Below are 18,697 nucleotides of genomic sequence, written 5' to 3' on the forward strand. Positions count from 1 at the left end.
TTGTTAACACACACCAGCAAAAACCAGACAAACACACTCACCTCGGCACACGCCTCTCATTTACTGTCTTTCTCTCTCCCCCACATACACACACACACACACACACACACACACACACACACACACACACACACATTCTCTCCTCGGATCTCCACGGATTATGTAACTGTTATCGGGCCACAGTGACCTCTTGCCTCCCCCATTGTCAGGGTCTCAGCAGGGGTTAATTGTCTAATAACTGAACATGTGCGGGCATCACCTCATTTCTGCTGAGACACACTGGATTCCTCTAATACCTGAAAAAAGAGAGATTTCCCGTGGCACAGCCTCACACTGTTTGTGTGTGTGTAGGTGTGTGTTTATGTGGAGAAATGGCACATGAATTTGTATGGGTGTGAAGGGTGGAAAAGAGGCTTACTGGACACATATCCCCTTTAGCCACACACACATGCATGCTAATCCATGTAGCAACGCTTCATGCCATTCTGGCCTCTCTCTAATTTGAATTTTCACAGGTGGAAGAAGTATTCAGAGTAAGAGTAAGAGTAAGTAAAGGTAGCAATGTAAATGTCTTGATTCATATTTGACAGTAGTCCCATAAAGCACAAGAGGGGTGAATAAATGAGGACTGACATATATATGATCATATAAATAGTTTACTAGCTTCCCTGAAGAGCCAGACCACCAGTATATTGAAGCTGCTTTATTTGCACTGAGTTATGCTAGTTTTACAAAAAAAATAACCAAGTCTAGTGAATATCTATTACAAGCATTCCACATTTTCATAAAAACAACAGTGTCTGGAATTGGTGAGTTATGTGATTACAGACTGTCTTAAAGGAAGGGATGGGGAATGAACCCATGATCTTTGGCAAGACCAACCTCTTGCCACTTGGCCACCACGCCTTGTTGCTTGTGGCATTCTGTGTGTTTTTTGTGTGTTTATTATTGTGCTGCGATTCCGCCATCATTCATGTGAGTGAGCATATGAGGGGTCACATTGTTCTTCAGTGTATTATCCAATCACACTACCTATCTACTGCTGGTAGTTCCCATTGGACCCTACAACTGATTTCCTGGGGGGCTTTACAATGCTTTCATCCCTGAGAATAAGAGGCGTTGAGGCCTGACTTGCTGACTGACTGACTGCTTGCCCGCCCACCATTGGCTGTTGATGCAGTTCCTCCCATCCTACTCTCCCTTCCTCAATATGAGGGTTTTGTCAGCAAGGTGTATGATCACCAACCGTACAAAGGTTTGTCTTTGCTGAACACAGTGAATGCTGGTTGTGAGGGTATCATAGCTGAAAACTGCAGAGGGTGACTGGGCCATGGCGAAAGGTTTTTCCATCTGTAAGATATCAGGTTTGATGGGGCCTAACAACGGGAAGACTTGATTCACAGCTTATGTTACATGTATTGTGTCTATTTCCCTTTCAACATTTTGAGTGTTATAGGCTCTTTTACAAAGGTGGTATTGTGTTAGGAGAAAGCAGTTTACTCCCTTGAAGATTGTCCTCAGAGTGAGAATGAGGATTCTGCTGATCCTGTTAAGGCCCGGACACACCAACCCGATTATCGGACGTCGTCGGAAAGTCAGGCGAGGTCGGACACTCGAGTCGGTTCGGTGTGTCCCGTGCCGTCGTCCGTCGGAGTCAGTGTTCATTTTGGCCGATTTGACATGTAGAATCGGCCAGTGGCCGTCGGCCTCAATGACCAATCTGATTGGTAGAGTGCTAGCCCTTGACTAGCGAATCAGTGAGTGCACGAGAAAACCAGAAGTGACGATGGTAAACATACTACGCCAACGCCAGTATCTTGTTATTATTAGCCATCGTATTTTCCGTTCAGCGAGTAATGACAATAACGATCCTTCTTGACTACTATCAACACTCTCTGATGAAAACAATGACTGACGACAGCGTGCTCTGTGTTTACTAGGTCTAGAGTGATCCGTCATTTCCGGTTTTAATTTTTTTGGGTGACAACACAGATTAGCGCCGCCCACTGTTATGGGGACGATTAGCGCCGCCCGCTGTTATGGGGACGTATTACGCCTCGCGCACGTGCAGAACGTGCGCTCCAGGCACTTTTTTGACCAACTCGGGGAGATCAGTCCAACTGCTTTTCTGCCGACGGTCAGCCGTCGGGTTGGTGCGTCCTAGCCTTTAAAGGCACGAATGGGGATCAAACCCATGATGTTTGGTTTATGAGACCAATGCCTTACCACTTACCTCCGCCCCTCCTGCTGTGACACTTTTCTTCAATTTTTTACATTATACATTTGTCTTCCTTAAAGTGCAAAGATGACTCCTTTTATAGTCTTCGTATCTCTTTGAGTGCGAGGACTCACTGACTAGACATTATTGTTTTAGCCTATGTTGCTGTCTACCATGCTGTCTTTTTGATACTGCCACTAGTCAGTCCTCAGAAATGTTTAAATCCTACACATAGGGGTTACTATTCATCAACATACTGTATATATTGTTTTGTAAAAGTAACATTAACAAAAGATTACAGTTTATATTTAGTTATATAATTCTCTTATTCATGTCCATCATCATCAGTCACTACTATTAGTGTAGTTGTTGCTACTGTTGTTGCTGTGCGTCTGTCTCTCTCTCTCTCTCTCTCTCTCTCTCTCTCTCTCTCTCTCTCTCACCTCAAGTGGTCGAGGCAGACGACCACCCACCTAGAGCCGAAGGGTCTGTCCTAGGTTTCTGCCTCTTAAAAGGCAATTTTTCCTATGAACATTACACAATTCACAATTTAAAAAGAAAAGAAGACATGTAGCAGTATGCATGCAAGATAATGAAAACGTTGAAGATGCACTTAAAGTTTTACAACAATGAAGTTAAGGAACAAACATAAGGAAAATTTATAAAAGTACAACATTGCCAAAGAAAGTTTGTTCTAAACATTTAACAAAAATTGTCAACATAAAAGATATTGCAAATCATAAAAATTAACATTATTTAAGATATCCTGGTAATGGAGGTATAATGTGTTTGTAAACTTTAACAGTCATTCATGTTTTGGAAATGTGCAAATGAAATTAAGCTGCATTATAAAGTGTATTTGGGAAAAGTGTTAACATTTGGTAAATGTTAAAGGAGCCGCATTGACCAAAGAATAAACACAATAATAAATGTAATTTAAAGTACATTTAGATGTGGTCATATAAGGATATGTGAATGTGTTAAGAACCACCAAATTTGCAAAATCAGAACAGATTTACAGGTATAATGTTGTGTAACTGATTAAGTAGTGAAGTGTGTAATCAAATTGATAAGCTCAATCATCAGTTATAAACACACCTTCAAGCAGGTTGCCCTGTTGTACTGGACACACAAATCCCTGCCACAATGGGCAATTTCTATGACCTTCATACAAATTAATTTATTGATTAAACCTTCTTAAAAGTGTTACACACTAGTTTGTCACTTTTTAAATGAAAAAAGGGTGCAGTTTGACTGAAGGGAAAAAACCTTTCATTTTGTGTTTGAACTTTTTTTGCCTACTATGTCCTACACATCCATTTAAGGGCACAAATGGGAATTGTATTCATGATCTTTCGTTTACGAGAACAGTACCCTAACACTTGGCCACCACGCCTTGGGTTGCGCAGCTTGTGCAAGGATATGTAAACTAGTTGTGAACCCAATAACAGATGTGCTCTGGTCAGTGTGAGGAGAGGGGGATTTTCTTACCAAACATGTAAAGTTATTATCTCAGCTCATTACAAATTTTCCTTAAAGGTTCATGAACATATCCCATTAAAGGCATGGATGGGGATTGAACCCATGATCTTTGGTTTACGAGACCAACGCCTTACCACTTGGCCACCACGCCAGGCTTTGTGAAGTCTTTCCTTTATTTTTCATGATACAATGTGTGTTAGGGAGCATATGGGCTGACTTTCTGCTAAATTTCATGATAATTTGGGACAATGTCAGTTTTCAGTGCAAGTATTTTTGTCAGCATGAAGGTGGAAGGTCTATGATCACCTATGACTGCTGAACGTAGGAATGCCAAAAGGTTTTTCCATCTGTTCTTTTAAAGGCGAGACATCAGGCGTCAGGTGGATGAAGTGTTGTTGCCTAGCTGGGAGAAAAGACTAGATGCTCAATAATATAGCGTATGTATACTGTATATCAATACAAACATGAATGAACAAACTTTTTTTCTTATTTGGGTGTCCAGGAAATCTTTTGAACAGGAAAACTATGTACAATTTATACTTCAGTGTTTAGTGTGACTCTCACTCTCTTTGTATCTCTTTAAGTGCACTCTGAGCACAATCCATATTTGTTCTTATTAGAAAACAGAATAGCTTGATTTTTGTTGTTCTTTTTAAAAAAAAAAAAAATTATTTATTACTGTATAAATTAAACTGAAGTAATATTAAAATGTTTATCAAGCACTCAGATAACACATGAAAGCACATCAGTGTCACTAGACATCTTCAACTTGAAATAACCTTGAACCTTGTTATCGACATACATTCCTTCTTACTACAGTGTCCTTTATAATGCTACATGAACCGGAGTGAGCATTCTGAAATTTTCATTGCCATTTTTGGGGCTTTGAAGCTCCATCAACATCCTAGATCCTTGACAATAACAATTTATTTTTGGTGGGGGTTAAATTTTCATTTGTGGAAGAAGTGTTCAGATAAGTAAAAGCAGCAATACTACAGTGTTAAAATACTCTGCTACAAGTAAATGTATTTATTCATATGTTCATGTTTTCTAAAAAAAAGAGAGTGAAAAAACGAATTCCCGCAATAGGGGAATAATAAAGTACATATCTTATCTTATCTTATCTTATCTTATCTTTACAAGAGTCACATAAAGTACAAGAGAAGAGATGAATAAATGGGGACTGGTTCCTAATACTGTGAAAATAACACAGCTAATGACCTCCCCTGAAGAGTCAGACCATCAGTATACTGCTGCTGCTTTACTCGCACTGAGATGAATGAAACAATGAATTTGTTTATGAAGAAGCACCAGTTTTACAAGCCATGACGCGACTATCATCAAGTCTGCTGGACCTGTATCATAAGTACACATTATTGTACATTTGTTGATTACCAGATAATCCCCAAAAATGTTTAAAGAATAAAAGCACCAGTGTGTAGGATTTAGTGGAGTAGTGGAGTTGCAGATTGCAACTAACTGAACACCACTGGCGTGTGGATTTGACGGCCAATGATCTTTGGTTTAGAAGACAAACGCCTTACCACTTGGCCACCATGCCTCCTTCTGTTTGTTTTCTTTTTGTATAGCATCTGTGGGACACCTCCTTTCACGATCGAAATGTAGGTGAAACTATGTAGGTGACGAAAAACACAAAAGACCCTATCTACACAGTTTTTCCGTTCTGGGCTACTGTAAAAACATGGTGGACTCCATTGAAGGTGCCCCACTCCCTTTGTACATAAAACCAATTCATTCTCATCGAACCAATGATCGTTGGTTTACAAGACTAACACCTTACCACTCTGCCACCACACCTTCCATTGTTCTGCTTTTCCCTTTTTTTACACAATACAATGTGTGTGCATTAAAGTGCAAAGGTGCCTTATTTTACAGCTCCATAGAGCATATCGGAAATGGCTGGACTGACCATCTGAAAGTTTGGATTATGAGACCAACACATTACCACCACACCTTCTAATTTCCACCCTGGTGTATACTCAATTCTGATGTTCTACTGCTTTTGCCCACAGGGGGCACCAGAATCAACACTAAATGAAATAAAGAGAGGGATAGAGTGGCTAACAGTCTCTGCTTCTTCATAAGCTACAATTATTAATAATGCAAATACAAACAAACTCGATTGACTACTCAGTCAATAACTCAGGAATATCATTGTTTTATTGGTAACATGCAAAGTCATAACACCTTTATTGGCTGAAATGTATGCTTTGAACTGGAGGGAAAAAATCTGAGTCAGCTAATGGTGGAACTTCAATCACAGTTAGTTTTCTTTCCCAAAACTCAAACTAAAACAATCTAGATGGATAAACAGAACTAAAGGTAAGAGGGTTGAAATTGTAGTTAGGTGTTCTTATAATAGTTAAAGAGGAGAAGAGAGCTGCTGAAAGTGTCTAACATGGAGGTACAATTATTGAGAGCACAAACACACATTACTCCATCAACCACCCATTAATCACATTGTTTAATTGGTCAGAAGAATGGTTGAAGCAGATCATGTTGAAATTCTAGGGTCTCATTTGTGATCTCCATTTAAAGGCATGGATGGGAATTGAACCCATGATCTTTGGTTTACGAGACCAACGCCTTACCACTTGGCCACCACGCCTTGTAGTTCACCTTTCTCCCTTTGAACCCATGATCCTTGGTTTATGAGACCAAACCAGCAATGTCTTATTCCAGAAAGTCCTTGTTATGAGCCGTTTCATATAGGAACTATTTCTACATATCACTGCACAGAGGGTAGCATGCATGTTTAAACATTAATGCTGTCCTCCCCAGCTGAGCTGTCATGTCAGCAAGCTCACCTAGTACCACTGAGATAGCTATCAGCCAGCTACGGTTGCTGGGTGTAGTTTGATAGAAAGAAAATAGTTCCTAGATGAAACTGCTCACAACAAGGTCTGTGGAATACCTTTAGTAACCGGGTCAGGGGTTCTGAAAAGAGATATTGAGCACCACAAGTATCATCTGCTTCCATTATATTGGAGAGAAGACAGACATCTCCAGAACACAGCAGCTTAAACCAAAACAGTCTAGATGGATAAACAGAACTACAGGTGAAGGGAAAAATATGTGTTTGAATTTGGGGTCCATAAAGAGCGGAATAGAGCTGCTGAAAGTATCTAACAATGAGCTACAGTTATTGATAGCAGAATCAAACAGGAAGTGCCACTCTGTGTGAGGTCTTGGTTGATTATTCCACCAGTGACTCATGAATCACTCAAACAATGGTTGAAGCAGGTCATGGTGCAAATTCTCCAATCCATGTTCTTTAAGGGTGCATTCTTTTCTATACCACAGCCTAGTCATCTCTTTAAAGGCATGGATGGGGATTGAACCCATGATCTTTGGTTTACAAGACCAACGTCTTATCACTTGGCCACCACACCTTGGTCTTAGCTCATTGTGTGTATTTGTTTGTTTTGTCAGTTTTTTGATTGTGCCACGATTCCAGCTAGCATATGAAGGGTCACATTTTTCTTCAGGGTATTACACAATCACACTATATCATACGTTACTTATGGCTCATGCAGCTTCACCCATTTGCTTGTATTGCTTGATGGAGGATCAGGAGGAATCTAGGGTTGTGCATGTGTGTATTGTATGGTTGTGACAGCCCATTGCGAAAGAGAATAAAAAACAGATCATTTTATACTTAACAACTTAATTTCAATGCTTAAAAAGTAGAAAAAGCAGACATGTGAGTCCATTGGCTTGGCAGATATGTATACTTTCAAGTGGAGGTAGTAAACCTGAGTCAGCTCTGGTGGAATACTTATCATCATAAACATGTGTTTATTTAATTTTTTTTAACCAGAGCCAACCATGTTCTACTCATCCAGTTAAAGGCATGGATGGAATTGAACCAATGATCTTTGGTTTAGAAGACAAACGCCTTACCACTTGGCCACCATGCCCCCTTCTGTTTGTTTTCTTTTTGTATAGCATCTGTGGGACACCTCCTTTCACGATCGAAATGGAGATTAGTTTTGTAAATCATTGCTTTATAAACTAAGACAGAACCATATAGTTATTGACATGCATTGATTCTTATCACAGTGTTATAATTAGGGTGGCCATTCATCCGGCTTTTTAATGCCCTGTCCGGCTGCAGGCGCAGCCACACTCATTTGTCCTCCTTTTGAGAAAATAACTAAAAAGGTCCGCCTTTTGACACATTACCTCGTTAGTTTAATACTTATTGGCTAAAAATATGTGTCAAAATAAGAAATTTCATTGGTTACATTTTCGTGTAGTGACCTATCAACACGTCATGAGCTGTATTTTGTATATTTATTATTAGCTATGTGGCATCCGTATGCCCCATGTAATGTGGTGGAAAAACATTAAAATTTAAAACCGGATCATACCAAACAAATATCTGCTTGCGTGTCCCCGTGTATACAAAGTGTCCTCCTTTTTGAAATGGCCACCCTAGTTATAATACTGTCCTTTATAATACTATATGACCCGGAGTGAGCATACAGATATTTTCAGTGGTGGAAGAAGTATTCAGATAAGTAAAAGTAGCAATACTAAAATACTCTGCTAAAAGTAAATCTTATCATTCATGTTTTACAGTAGTCACATAAAGTACAAGAGAGATTAATAAATGTGGACTGGTGCCTAATACTGTGAAAAGAACACAACTTATTACCGACCCTGAAGAGGACTTATCCAAATGATCAGTATTTAGAATGCAGCTGCTTTATTTGCACTCAGTCCAACACTCCTGTTTATGAAGAAATACCAGTTTTATCAGACATGAAGGGATTAACACCAAGTCTGCTGAACATGTATCATAAGCATTTCAGATTATAAATGTTCTTCCTGATGATGATTCTGCCATCATTCAAGCAAACTCCATTAACATGAACACACACTGTATCATGTAAAAAAGATAAAAAGGTGCACAAAGGCACTGCACCCAGAAACCACAAATGCTTTACTCAAGACAACCTCTCAGTGTGAAGTTATGGTTGATTATTTAACTAGTCACAAATTGTTTTATTGGTAGATTCAAGAATTTCTCTGTTCTATAGGTATACTTATGTATGTATACCAATTAAAGGCATGGACGGGGTTCAAACCCATGATCTTTGGTTTACAACTTTGGTGGCACACGGACTGGAGGCAACCATGTCCTACTTATCCAACTAAAGGCATGGGGTTGAAACCTATGATCTTTGGTTTACAAGAACAACGCCCTACCGCTTGGCCATCACACCTCTTTGCTGTGGTTTGTGTGGGTTTTATCATCTTGGGATTCCACCATCATCTGTGTGACTGCGCATATGAGGGGTTACATTATTCTTCAGTGTATTACCCAATCACACTATTTACTTTTTTTTACAGTTACTTTTTCACTTACTTATGGCTCAGGCAGTGTGTTAGCATGTTTACTGTGACTGCAGTGGAATTTATGCTGTTAAACTGTGAATTTTAGAGTTATACCAAGAGCTGAGAAGAGTGCATGGCTGCTCTCTATCTTAAAATTCCGTTTGTACCTAAATCTTATACATTACTGACACAAGCACAATGTTATAGGGATTAAGTCCTTGGAAAATGTTGCTTTTTACAGAACCTGGCAGATGGTACACTTATTTGTGTCCTACTTATGCTAATGAGGATCGATCACTTGTACTTGTACACAATAATTATTTCTTGCTGTTGAGTTATTGTTAAGTTGCTGTAGCAGTAGAAACTGAAGTTATAGGGGTTTGTGTCTGCTCTGGTCAGTTAGGGAAGAGCACCCGGAGTGTTAGCAGCAATAATGAATTCAGTCCATCACATTAGTATCATTAGGGTTTGACTTGTCAACTAACACCACCATGACATAAAAATATCAAGTTGCACTGTAAAACCTGACAACACATCTTAATAAAATAAGTGAGTTAACATAAACTAATCCTCTAAAAGAATTGGAGTCACTCATTCATATGAATTAAACCCAACTTGCCTCAACAATGAATTGTTGAAGCGACTCTCTTGTTTTGAGTAAACTTTAAATGTGTGCAGTATTTTAAGTAAGTACTGGCAATGTAATTCCAATTTGTTCCACTGACTCGTTTTCTTGAAATTGACTTTACAAAAACGTAAGCATAATAATGCATTATGATGTTAGTCACCTAAAAGAAATGAATTGGCAACCATTTTAATAATCAATGACTTATAAATTGTTTTTAGAGTACGTCAGCTGTTTTGACAGGTAATAATTTGCTTTAGTGGAAGAAAACTGAGTAAATTCAACTTGGTGGTAAAATTTGTATAAAGCAGATGTATTTAAGTGTAACTTAAATTAAATGAATTAAATTGAAATGGTTAACTTAATTTACCCAAGTTACCTTGACAATAAATATTTGAGCTACTCATATCAAATATCTTTCATATCTTTAATAAGATTAAACGGTTTCCCTAAACAGTTTGAGTTGAACTAACTAATCAGGTTTTACAGTGTGTCCACTACTTTGAACTCTAAAGTGTTTGGGGTATAAAGTATAATTGAATACAAAAACACACTAGGAGTCATACAAAAAGCAGATGTATACATCTCCACACTGTCCAAAAAGAAAAATGAGAAATATTTAAATACAGACTTGAAATGTTATGAATTGCTCTGCTTCTCCCTTCAGGCTTACTAGCTGGGAGCTTTTTCCAACATCATAAGCATGATCGTGACTGACAGGACACACACACACACTTGTGTCAACCCATGCAGCAAGTGAAGCGTGGATGCGTGTACAGTCACAGAGAAAAACACATGCTGAGCCTCCAAATGTCACAAACAAAAGGAAATACACACATCAGCAGCAAAACACACTATACAGACTTGTGTGTCTGTGCTGCGATCACTATCATTAGCCCTGAGTCGGTCTGCTGAGGAGTCCATTTGCTTACATTGTAATTCAAGTGACACTGGAAAATTGTAGAGTATCCAAGAGCAGAAACACAGAACAGTGTGTGTGTGTGTGTGTGTGTGTGTGTGTGTGTGTGTGTGTCAATCGGTCTGGTGACAACAGATCTTTCAACTGAAATTACTAACCAAGGGTGGCTGTTACATTGTGTCACTTTAGGCCTAAATTCACACATTTTCACAATAGTCTTTACTTTCCTGTTGAAATTTGGCCTTTAATTCCTATTTCCTGTCTACCTGTTCTATACATTATGCAGAACTATATCCATTTAATGCAACTCTTACTTACTTTTTGCATAAAAAATATACTTTTTTTGTTGTGATCAGATCACAATGCGTCTCGGCAGCCGTTTACATTTATATTTAGAACTGTCCACTTGTGAACAGATCACTTTATTCATTAACTTCTACTTTTACAGTAAAGGTTCTGAAAAAGCCAACAAAGAGAATTTCCGAGGAAGTGAGATGTGATGTGATGTTGAGAGGCGTTTAAAGATGTTTGGAGAGCAAAATCCTGGTTAGTGTGGGGAAAGCTGTTACATTTTATTTAAAAGTACTGATTTACATTGACTATAAAAGCTTCACACCAACTGATGCAGGAGCACCTTTCTGATGGACCCCTGAGGTATAATATAAGTACTTCAAGTTCTAAGGGGTAGAAGATGGATGTCAAGCCCTTCACACACTGTGGGGGTGATGGAGCAGACAGACTTCAGCCAGAGACCAGTAGAGGAGTTGCCACACGTATGACATTATTCCTCGCAGTGCATATTTTCTCCTCATCCAAACTCCCGTCCCTCATAAAAATACAGTTTGGTTGCAGAGTCCTTTTTGTTATGATTTCCACACTAAAACACTTGAACGTGTGACAAGTTGTGTTTACTGTCAGAATAGTAGGAGCTCTTCAAGTACTTACTTGTGGATAACCAATTCAGAGTGACATGGTGTTGCTTTCAACAGGCCCACTGAGCATGGCTTGTCCAAAAAGAATACATCCATAAACAGCAGAGCTCTGCATTATTGATAAGGCTTGGATGACACCGGGTGTTTGTCGGTGGAGGTTAACACATTTTAAATCATAGATTCTGTAGCTGATGTATTATTCTGTCATATTTGCATGCAGCACCTTCCCTGCAGTGTGTCTGATATATTCAACTAATGCTCTCACATTTACCACCAGCGTTGTTTTACCTCATTTTGTCTGAAAATACTTTTGATGGAAAAATATTGTATGAATTAGAAAACTATTTCATTTTTATTAACTATACTGTTGAACTACTATGGCACTATATTGTAGCAAGGAATTCACTAGAATAGGCAGGTGTCCTCCAAACACTGTCCTTCATGGACAGCAAATCCTCAAAAACATACATTATATCTGGATATGTTCAAGTGACAAAGCCAGTCGGGAGTGAAGGAGGAAGTAATGTGGTATTGTTATAGAGACACGTGTGCAGATGACGAAAGGTTAGGGCTTCAACGTGTTCAACTGACAGTCAACGCTGGTTGAAACATTGTCTTTTTCTTTCCAATAAACGTATTGGGAGCTAAAATCCCCTGCATCACCTGTCCTGCACATAAAACATACCTCTCTGTTAAATTACTGTCTAATGTCTTGCATCACCAACATAAAAAAGAAAGATACATTTTCAGACTATCAAAGGAAAAATGACCATGTGATCGTGACGCAATGTCTTTCTTATTCCAGAACCCACGAATCCTTTAATCAAGACAACCTCTCAGTGTGAGGTTATGGCTGATTATTTAACTAGTCACAAATTGTTCTATTTCGTTTCTACTGACTGCCAGAGGCGGTGCTTTCAGCACCTGGATGTCCAGCGCACGCCTGTTCAGGTCATGTGTTTGTATCAACAAAGTCACCTGTGACCCCTGTGCCCCAGCACAAAAGGCAGGCCCACCCAGGAAGTGACCTCTTGTATCTTCTCGCATTGGTAAGCAGGTTTTCGAGTTTTCAAACAGATTTTGGCGTCGCTGGAAGTCTTGTTACCCAAACGGGTTGGAGCTGTGAATTTACGCCCTCCAAGAGACTGCGATTAGCCGCCTTAAAACGATTGCACTCATTACATAAGGTGAGATCGATGTTTTAGAAAAGAGTTAACATTGTGTTACGGCCACGCCGCATGGCCAACTTATAGTCAGCTGTGTCAGTGTTCACGCCGTTCCTGAAGCTGCGTCAAAGAGCATAGGAGTTACCTCTTGGTTAAATAACCTTGTATCAAGTAGCCTTGGCGAAGATACGGCGGAGATTCCCTCCCACAGACTTTCTTTTCTTGTAACAGAACGCAGTAGTGGTCTCGCTTTAAATGCGTTCGTTCAAATTCTCCCAGTGAGTCATCGGAGACTATTTCAGTTGTTTAGTACGCGCTCATAAGTTTATGGAGCGGTGAGTATCATTTACTAGTTATTGTTATTATTGTTGTTGTTAACGTTGCTAGGCTGCAGGCCATTTAGGCTCAGCTTTTGTTTCTTTATTAAGACGCTAATAGCGAGAGATATAGTTGGCATTGGCGGCGGGTGCTCGTGAGCCAAGCACCCCGTAATTGAGTTGATTAAGAAGCGACCTTTTGTCGCTCCCCTGGTTTAATAGATCTTCCTTTGTTTGACAATTGTGGTGCATGAGTGTGCTCGCTCGGACGCCTCACGATTGCTCCGCATATTCCGTTACATGGGAAGTAGAGTTCCCTGGTCCCCAGTTGGCGGATAGGATTCCTCAGTATCCAGCTAGACTCCCAGGCGATGAAGGCTGTTCCCTCTCAGCGACAGGCCAGCAGTAACTGCTGGGAAGTCAGGCATTTCAGGGGAGGCAGAGCCCTGACTCTCAGAACGTTTCAGAGACTGCTGGGGATGCTCGCAACAGTCTCATCTGAGGGCCCACAGGGCCTCCTGTCATTGAGACCCCTTCAAATCTGGGTGAACAGCCTTGGTTTACATCCCATTCACCACAGACACAAGGTGGTTAGGGTCACTGCCAGCTGTCTGAGACATTTACAACCCTGGAGGAAGGAAACATATCTCGTTCAGGGTGTCCCTTTAGGATCTATACCTTCCCGCAGGGAAGTGGTAACTGCAGACACCTTAGAGGGGTGGGGTTCTGTATGGCAATGTCGGACAGTCAGAGACCTATGGAATCTTTGGCAGCAGAGTTACATGCGGTTCTGCTTGCCCTAAAGCATTTCCTCCCAGTGCTGGTAGGGAGGCATGTACTTGTCAGAACAGACAATATGTCGGTAGTCTACCACATCAACCACCAGGGGAGCACCAAGGCCAGGCAGTCCATGAGATTGATTCAGCAGCTTTTGCAGTGGGCTCACCCTCGCTTGCTGAGCCTGAGGGCAATGTACTTACCAGGCACCCAGAACGAAGCTGCAGATCTCCTGTCCCGCCAGCGTCCCCATCCGGGAGAATGGAGACTTCACCCAGAGGTTGTACAAGCCATCTGGCACAGATACGGTGAGGCAGAAGTGGATCTTTTTGCCTCCCAGGCAACGACACACTGTCCCCTCTGGTTTTCTTTGGGGAACCAAGTCCCCTAGGCCAAGATGCTCTGGCACAAGCATGGCCCAGGCAACTGCTGTACGCTTTCCCGCCTCTGCCATTAATATTGCCAACACTGGACATGGTGTCTGCAGCGGGACACGAGATACTGCCATTAGCCCCCAGATGGCCAGGAAGAGTATGGTTTCCAGTGTTACACCAACTTCTACAGGGAGAGCCTTGGTGCCTTCTGGTGAGAATGGATCTCCTCTCATAGTTGGGCAGCCAAATCTGGCACCCGATTTCATCTCAGCTGAAACTTTGGGTCTGGCCTCTGCAGCGCTTCCTAAAGGGGGCTCAGCGATTGAGACCTCCTCGACGAAACCCAGTGCCCTCCTGGGACTTGCCCCTTGTTTTGCATGCACTGTGCAAACCCCCATTTGAACCCCTGGGGAGTATAGAGTTGAGCTGGCTGCCCTTGAAGACAGCCTTTCTCTTGGCCATTACATCATCAAAGCGGGTAGGAGAACTACATGCCTTGTCCATTGGCATTGGCATCCGGGGGGTACAGGAGTAACCTTATGGCCGAACCCCTCTTTGCTCCCAAAGACCTTTTCGTCCTCATACATCAACCATCCTCTTAGGCTGGCAGCCTCTGAATTGGGGTTGAGCGCTTAGCTTTTGTGCCCCATACGGGCACTCAGGATTTATCTTCAGAGGACCACCCAAATCCGGCAGTCAGTTTGTTTGTCATACAGGGCCAAGACGAGGCCTTGCCTTGTCCAAACAGCAGCTGTCAAGATGGATATGCTTGCAGGAGCAGTGGTCTCTCAACCCCTTCTCATGTTCGGGGGCACTCCACTAGGAGTGTGTCTACATCATGGGCAGTCCTACGAGGCGTGCCCCTCTCAGACATTTCTGCGGCAGCGCATGGGCCTCGACCTGCACATTTGCTAGATTCTACAGGGTTAATGTTGTACCACATAACCCAGTGGCTGCAGTGGTAACAGGCAGGTTACAATTCCTCCCGACTTTGTTGATATTAGCCATCCAGGTGCTGAAAGCACCGCCTCTGGTGGTCAGTAGAAACAAAATAGAACGATTGTTACGTGTGTAACCGTGGTTCTATGAGTTTCGGATGACCGCCAGAGCTCGGCAGTCACTCGGAATATTCACAAGAAGATTGCCAAGAGGTCACTTCCTGGGTGGGCCTGCCTTTTGTGCCGGGGCACAGGGCATACGTCACCCAGGTCACAGGTGACTTTGTTGATACAAACACTCGACCTGCACATGCGTGCGATGGACATCCAGGGGCTGAAAGCACCGCCTCTGGCGGTCATCTGAAACTCATAGAACCGCCGTTACACACGTAACCATCGTTTTATTGGTAGATTCAAGAATTTCTCTCCATTGGGAGAATGAACCAGCTCACGTTCATCCCATTCTGTTCTATAGTTATACTTATGTATGTATATCAATTAAAGGCACGGACGGGGTTCAAACCCATGATCTTTGGTTTACGAGACCAACGCCTTACCACTTGTCCACGAAGCCTGGATCTGCCAGCCTGGTTTTGGTTTTTTTTGTCCCTGTTGATATGCATATGAGGGGTTACATGGTTCTTCAGCGTGTTACAGAATCATACGTTTTACTGTGCAAGTTAATGAACAGTAATATTCGAATGCTTCAGCATAGGTCAGATTTTGGCATTTAAATGTCAGCTGATGGTGAGATACTACAATTGTGTGTATTTTTCACTTGAGCCTACTATGTCCTACTTATCCAACTAAAGGCATGGTAGGGATTGAACCCATGATCTTTGGCTTACAAGCCCAATGCCTTCCCACTTGGCCACCACACCTCTTTGTTGTGGTTTGTGTGGGTTTTATCGTCTTGGGATTCCACCATCATCTGTGTGAGTGCACATATAAGGGGTTACATTATTCTTCAGTGTATTACCCAATCACACTATTTACTTTTTTTTTACAGTTACTTTTTCACTTACTTATGGTTCAGGCAGTGTGTTGGCATGTTTACTGTGACTGCAGTGGAATTTATGCTGTTAAACTGTGAATTTTAGAGTTATACCAAGAGCTGAGAAGAGTGCATGGCTGCTCTCTATCGTACATTCAGTCTTAAAATTCAGTTTGTACCTAAATCTTATACATTATTGACACAAGCACAATGTTTTAGGGTTTAAGTCCTTGGAAAATTATGTTTTTTACAGAACCTGGCAGATCGTACACTTATTTGCTTAATTGTAGATGACGAAAGGTTAGGGCTTCAACATGTTCAACTGGCAGTCAGCGCTAGTTGAAACATTGTCTTTTTCTTTCCAATAAATGTATTGGGAGCTAAAATCCCCTGCATCTTCTGTCCTGCACATAAAACATACCTCTCTGTTAAATTACTCTTTAATGTCTTGCATCACCAACATAAGAAAGAAAGATACATTTTGCAGACTATCAAAGGAAAATGACCATGTGACACAATTAATAAAAAGAAATCAGAAGTTTTATCAACGATAAAAATAATGGTTAGTTTGAAGCACAATAAGTTGAACTTCATATTAGTGTGCCAAAGCGTCTAATACACACACTGGTCAACTGTGGCAATATCATGTTTAGCCTTGCCTAGGCATGAACATGTCACGATTACAACCCGTGCTAATTCTGCAGTTAACCTAGCAATAATAAATATTCAGCATCCTGTTACACTTTCAAAATAAAGTTTGCTAAGGTCGCAGTTTAAATTGTGTTTAAGAAGCAAAAACTTCTTGGTTAAGTTTAAGAAAAGATCATACATTATGTAGGTGCCTGGGACCTGTTCAACCCATCCATCCAATCTGACCTACTCCCTACATGGACGTTGTTGTTCTGGATACTGCACCTGCATACACGCTTGTACTCTCATCTAGGTGAGGCAAAACATGACACTGATGTGGTATCCTCTAGTGAATCAGTAGGTGTATTACATGCTTTAGCGTGAAACTGGGCTGAACCATGACCAACCTCATCCTGTAACCTTAAACATGTGATTATTATCATAACCCTGGTAACAAAGTGTAGCACGTATGAAGAACCCTTAAATATTTTTTTTCCGCATATGATGTTGCAAATGCTAGGCTAGTGTAAGTTCGATTATGGAGCTGGCTGTAAATCAATGAAACACAGACACAGAACTGCATATTCCAATTAGATTGAATATAGGGCCCAGGTTGTCATTTTATCCCTGCAGAACGCTTCATGTCTTGTTTTTTCAGCTCTTTTTCACATTTGCTTTAGCTAATAATACTACAACAATGACACTGATGATTTTATTAATACAAACAGGACAAATTAAATAATGGTTAGAAAGCCTATAACGAGCAGAACAAGCTCCCACCTTGATGGCCATCCACATGTCAGAGTGTCCTTGGGCAAAACACTGAAACCCAAATTGCTCCAGATGGTCAGGTCGGCACCGTGCAGGGTCGCCTGCTGCCACCAGTGTGTGTGTGTGTGTGTGTGTGTGTGTGTGAATGAGAGGCAAACTGTTTTATTTATTGATTATATTTTTATTTTTACGTTTTAATTGCCCACACAAACCACACCCATACATGAATTTCTGCATCATAGCACTCTTTTCCTTGCCTCTGTCCGAGTCTTTGTAATGTAATGTATGTTCTGTCACATCAAAAAGTATAGTGTCTTCATCTTGGTAGGGTTGAAACGTTGCCTTTTTCTCTCCAATAAATGTTTTGGGAACTAAAATCCAGTGTGCGGACACTCCTGTACATAAATATACCTCTCTGTCTGTAAGTTTTGCAGACTATCAACACAAAAATGATGACCATCTGACCATGACACAATCTAAAAAGAAATCAAAAGTTTAATCAGCTTGTATAAAATGTAAAATTAAACTAGAATTACCACCCTTCAGTTGTATGTTTACATCCCTGTCTGTCCAGACTCATATAATATTCTGTAAGTGGTGAATACTTGCAAGGAATGAAATAACGGTTAGTGTTTTTAACTAAATGGAAGATTTCACTATATTGATAGTACATATGTATGATTAATGAAGGATTATCCTAGACTGTATTGGTACACATGTACTTGATTATTATGTTAAGATGGTTCTTATAGAATATACTAGCTTTACAAAATATGATGCTTTTTAGATACAAGCCTCTCTATAGCTCACTCACGAGTCACTGTTGTGGGCCCGACGTTGTTTGCGCCGTAATTAAGGCTAATGGATGAGATGGAAAGATGAAGCCGACGACCCTTTTTGAGGTTACAATGACCTTTGAGTCAAAAGTGTCAAAAATTCAGTGTCCGACCAACTGCGAAATATGGTCACAATCTCCCATTCTGTTCCTGAGTTATGGTGTTGAATAATGCAAAATTATGATGTCACAGTGAAGTTGACCATGGACTTTTTGGATGAAAAATTACTTCTGTTCATTGCTGTATCTCTTTAAACATCTGTGTGAAATTTTTTCATGATTACCGCATTGGTTCTTGAGTTATGACCAAACAGAGTCAGTTTGTGAGTATCACCAATTCAGTGTCTGACCAATT

General features: G+C 40.8%; 3 non-coding genes across 3 annotated transcripts; all 3 read right to left on the bottom strand.

Annotated features, from left to right (window-relative positions):
• Window positions 1-3,779: 3,779 nt before the first annotated feature.
• trnat-cgu (transfer RNA threonine (anticodon CGU)) lies at window positions 3,780-3,851 on the bottom strand. Its single transcript has one exon. It is a non-coding gene; the product is annotated as a tRNA-Thr (tRNA).
• Window positions 3,852-6,257: 2,406 nt separating this feature from the next.
• Window positions 6,258-6,329, bottom strand: trnat-cgu (transfer RNA threonine (anticodon CGU)). Its single transcript has one exon. It is a non-coding gene; the product is annotated as a tRNA-Thr (tRNA).
• Window positions 6,330-7,041: 712 nt separating this feature from the next.
• trnat-ugu (transfer RNA threonine (anticodon UGU)) lies at window positions 7,042-7,113 on the bottom strand. Its single transcript has one exon. It is a non-coding gene; the product is annotated as a tRNA-Thr (tRNA).
• Between the last annotated feature and the right edge of the window lie 11,584 nt (window positions 7,114-18,697).

This window comes from Dicentrarchus labrax, unplaced genomic scaffold (genome assembly GCF_905237075.1).
Source record: "Dicentrarchus labrax unplaced genomic scaffold, dlabrax2021, whole genome shotgun sequence".
Lineage (NCBI taxonomy): Eukaryota > Metazoa > Chordata > Actinopteri > Moronidae > Dicentrarchus > Dicentrarchus labrax.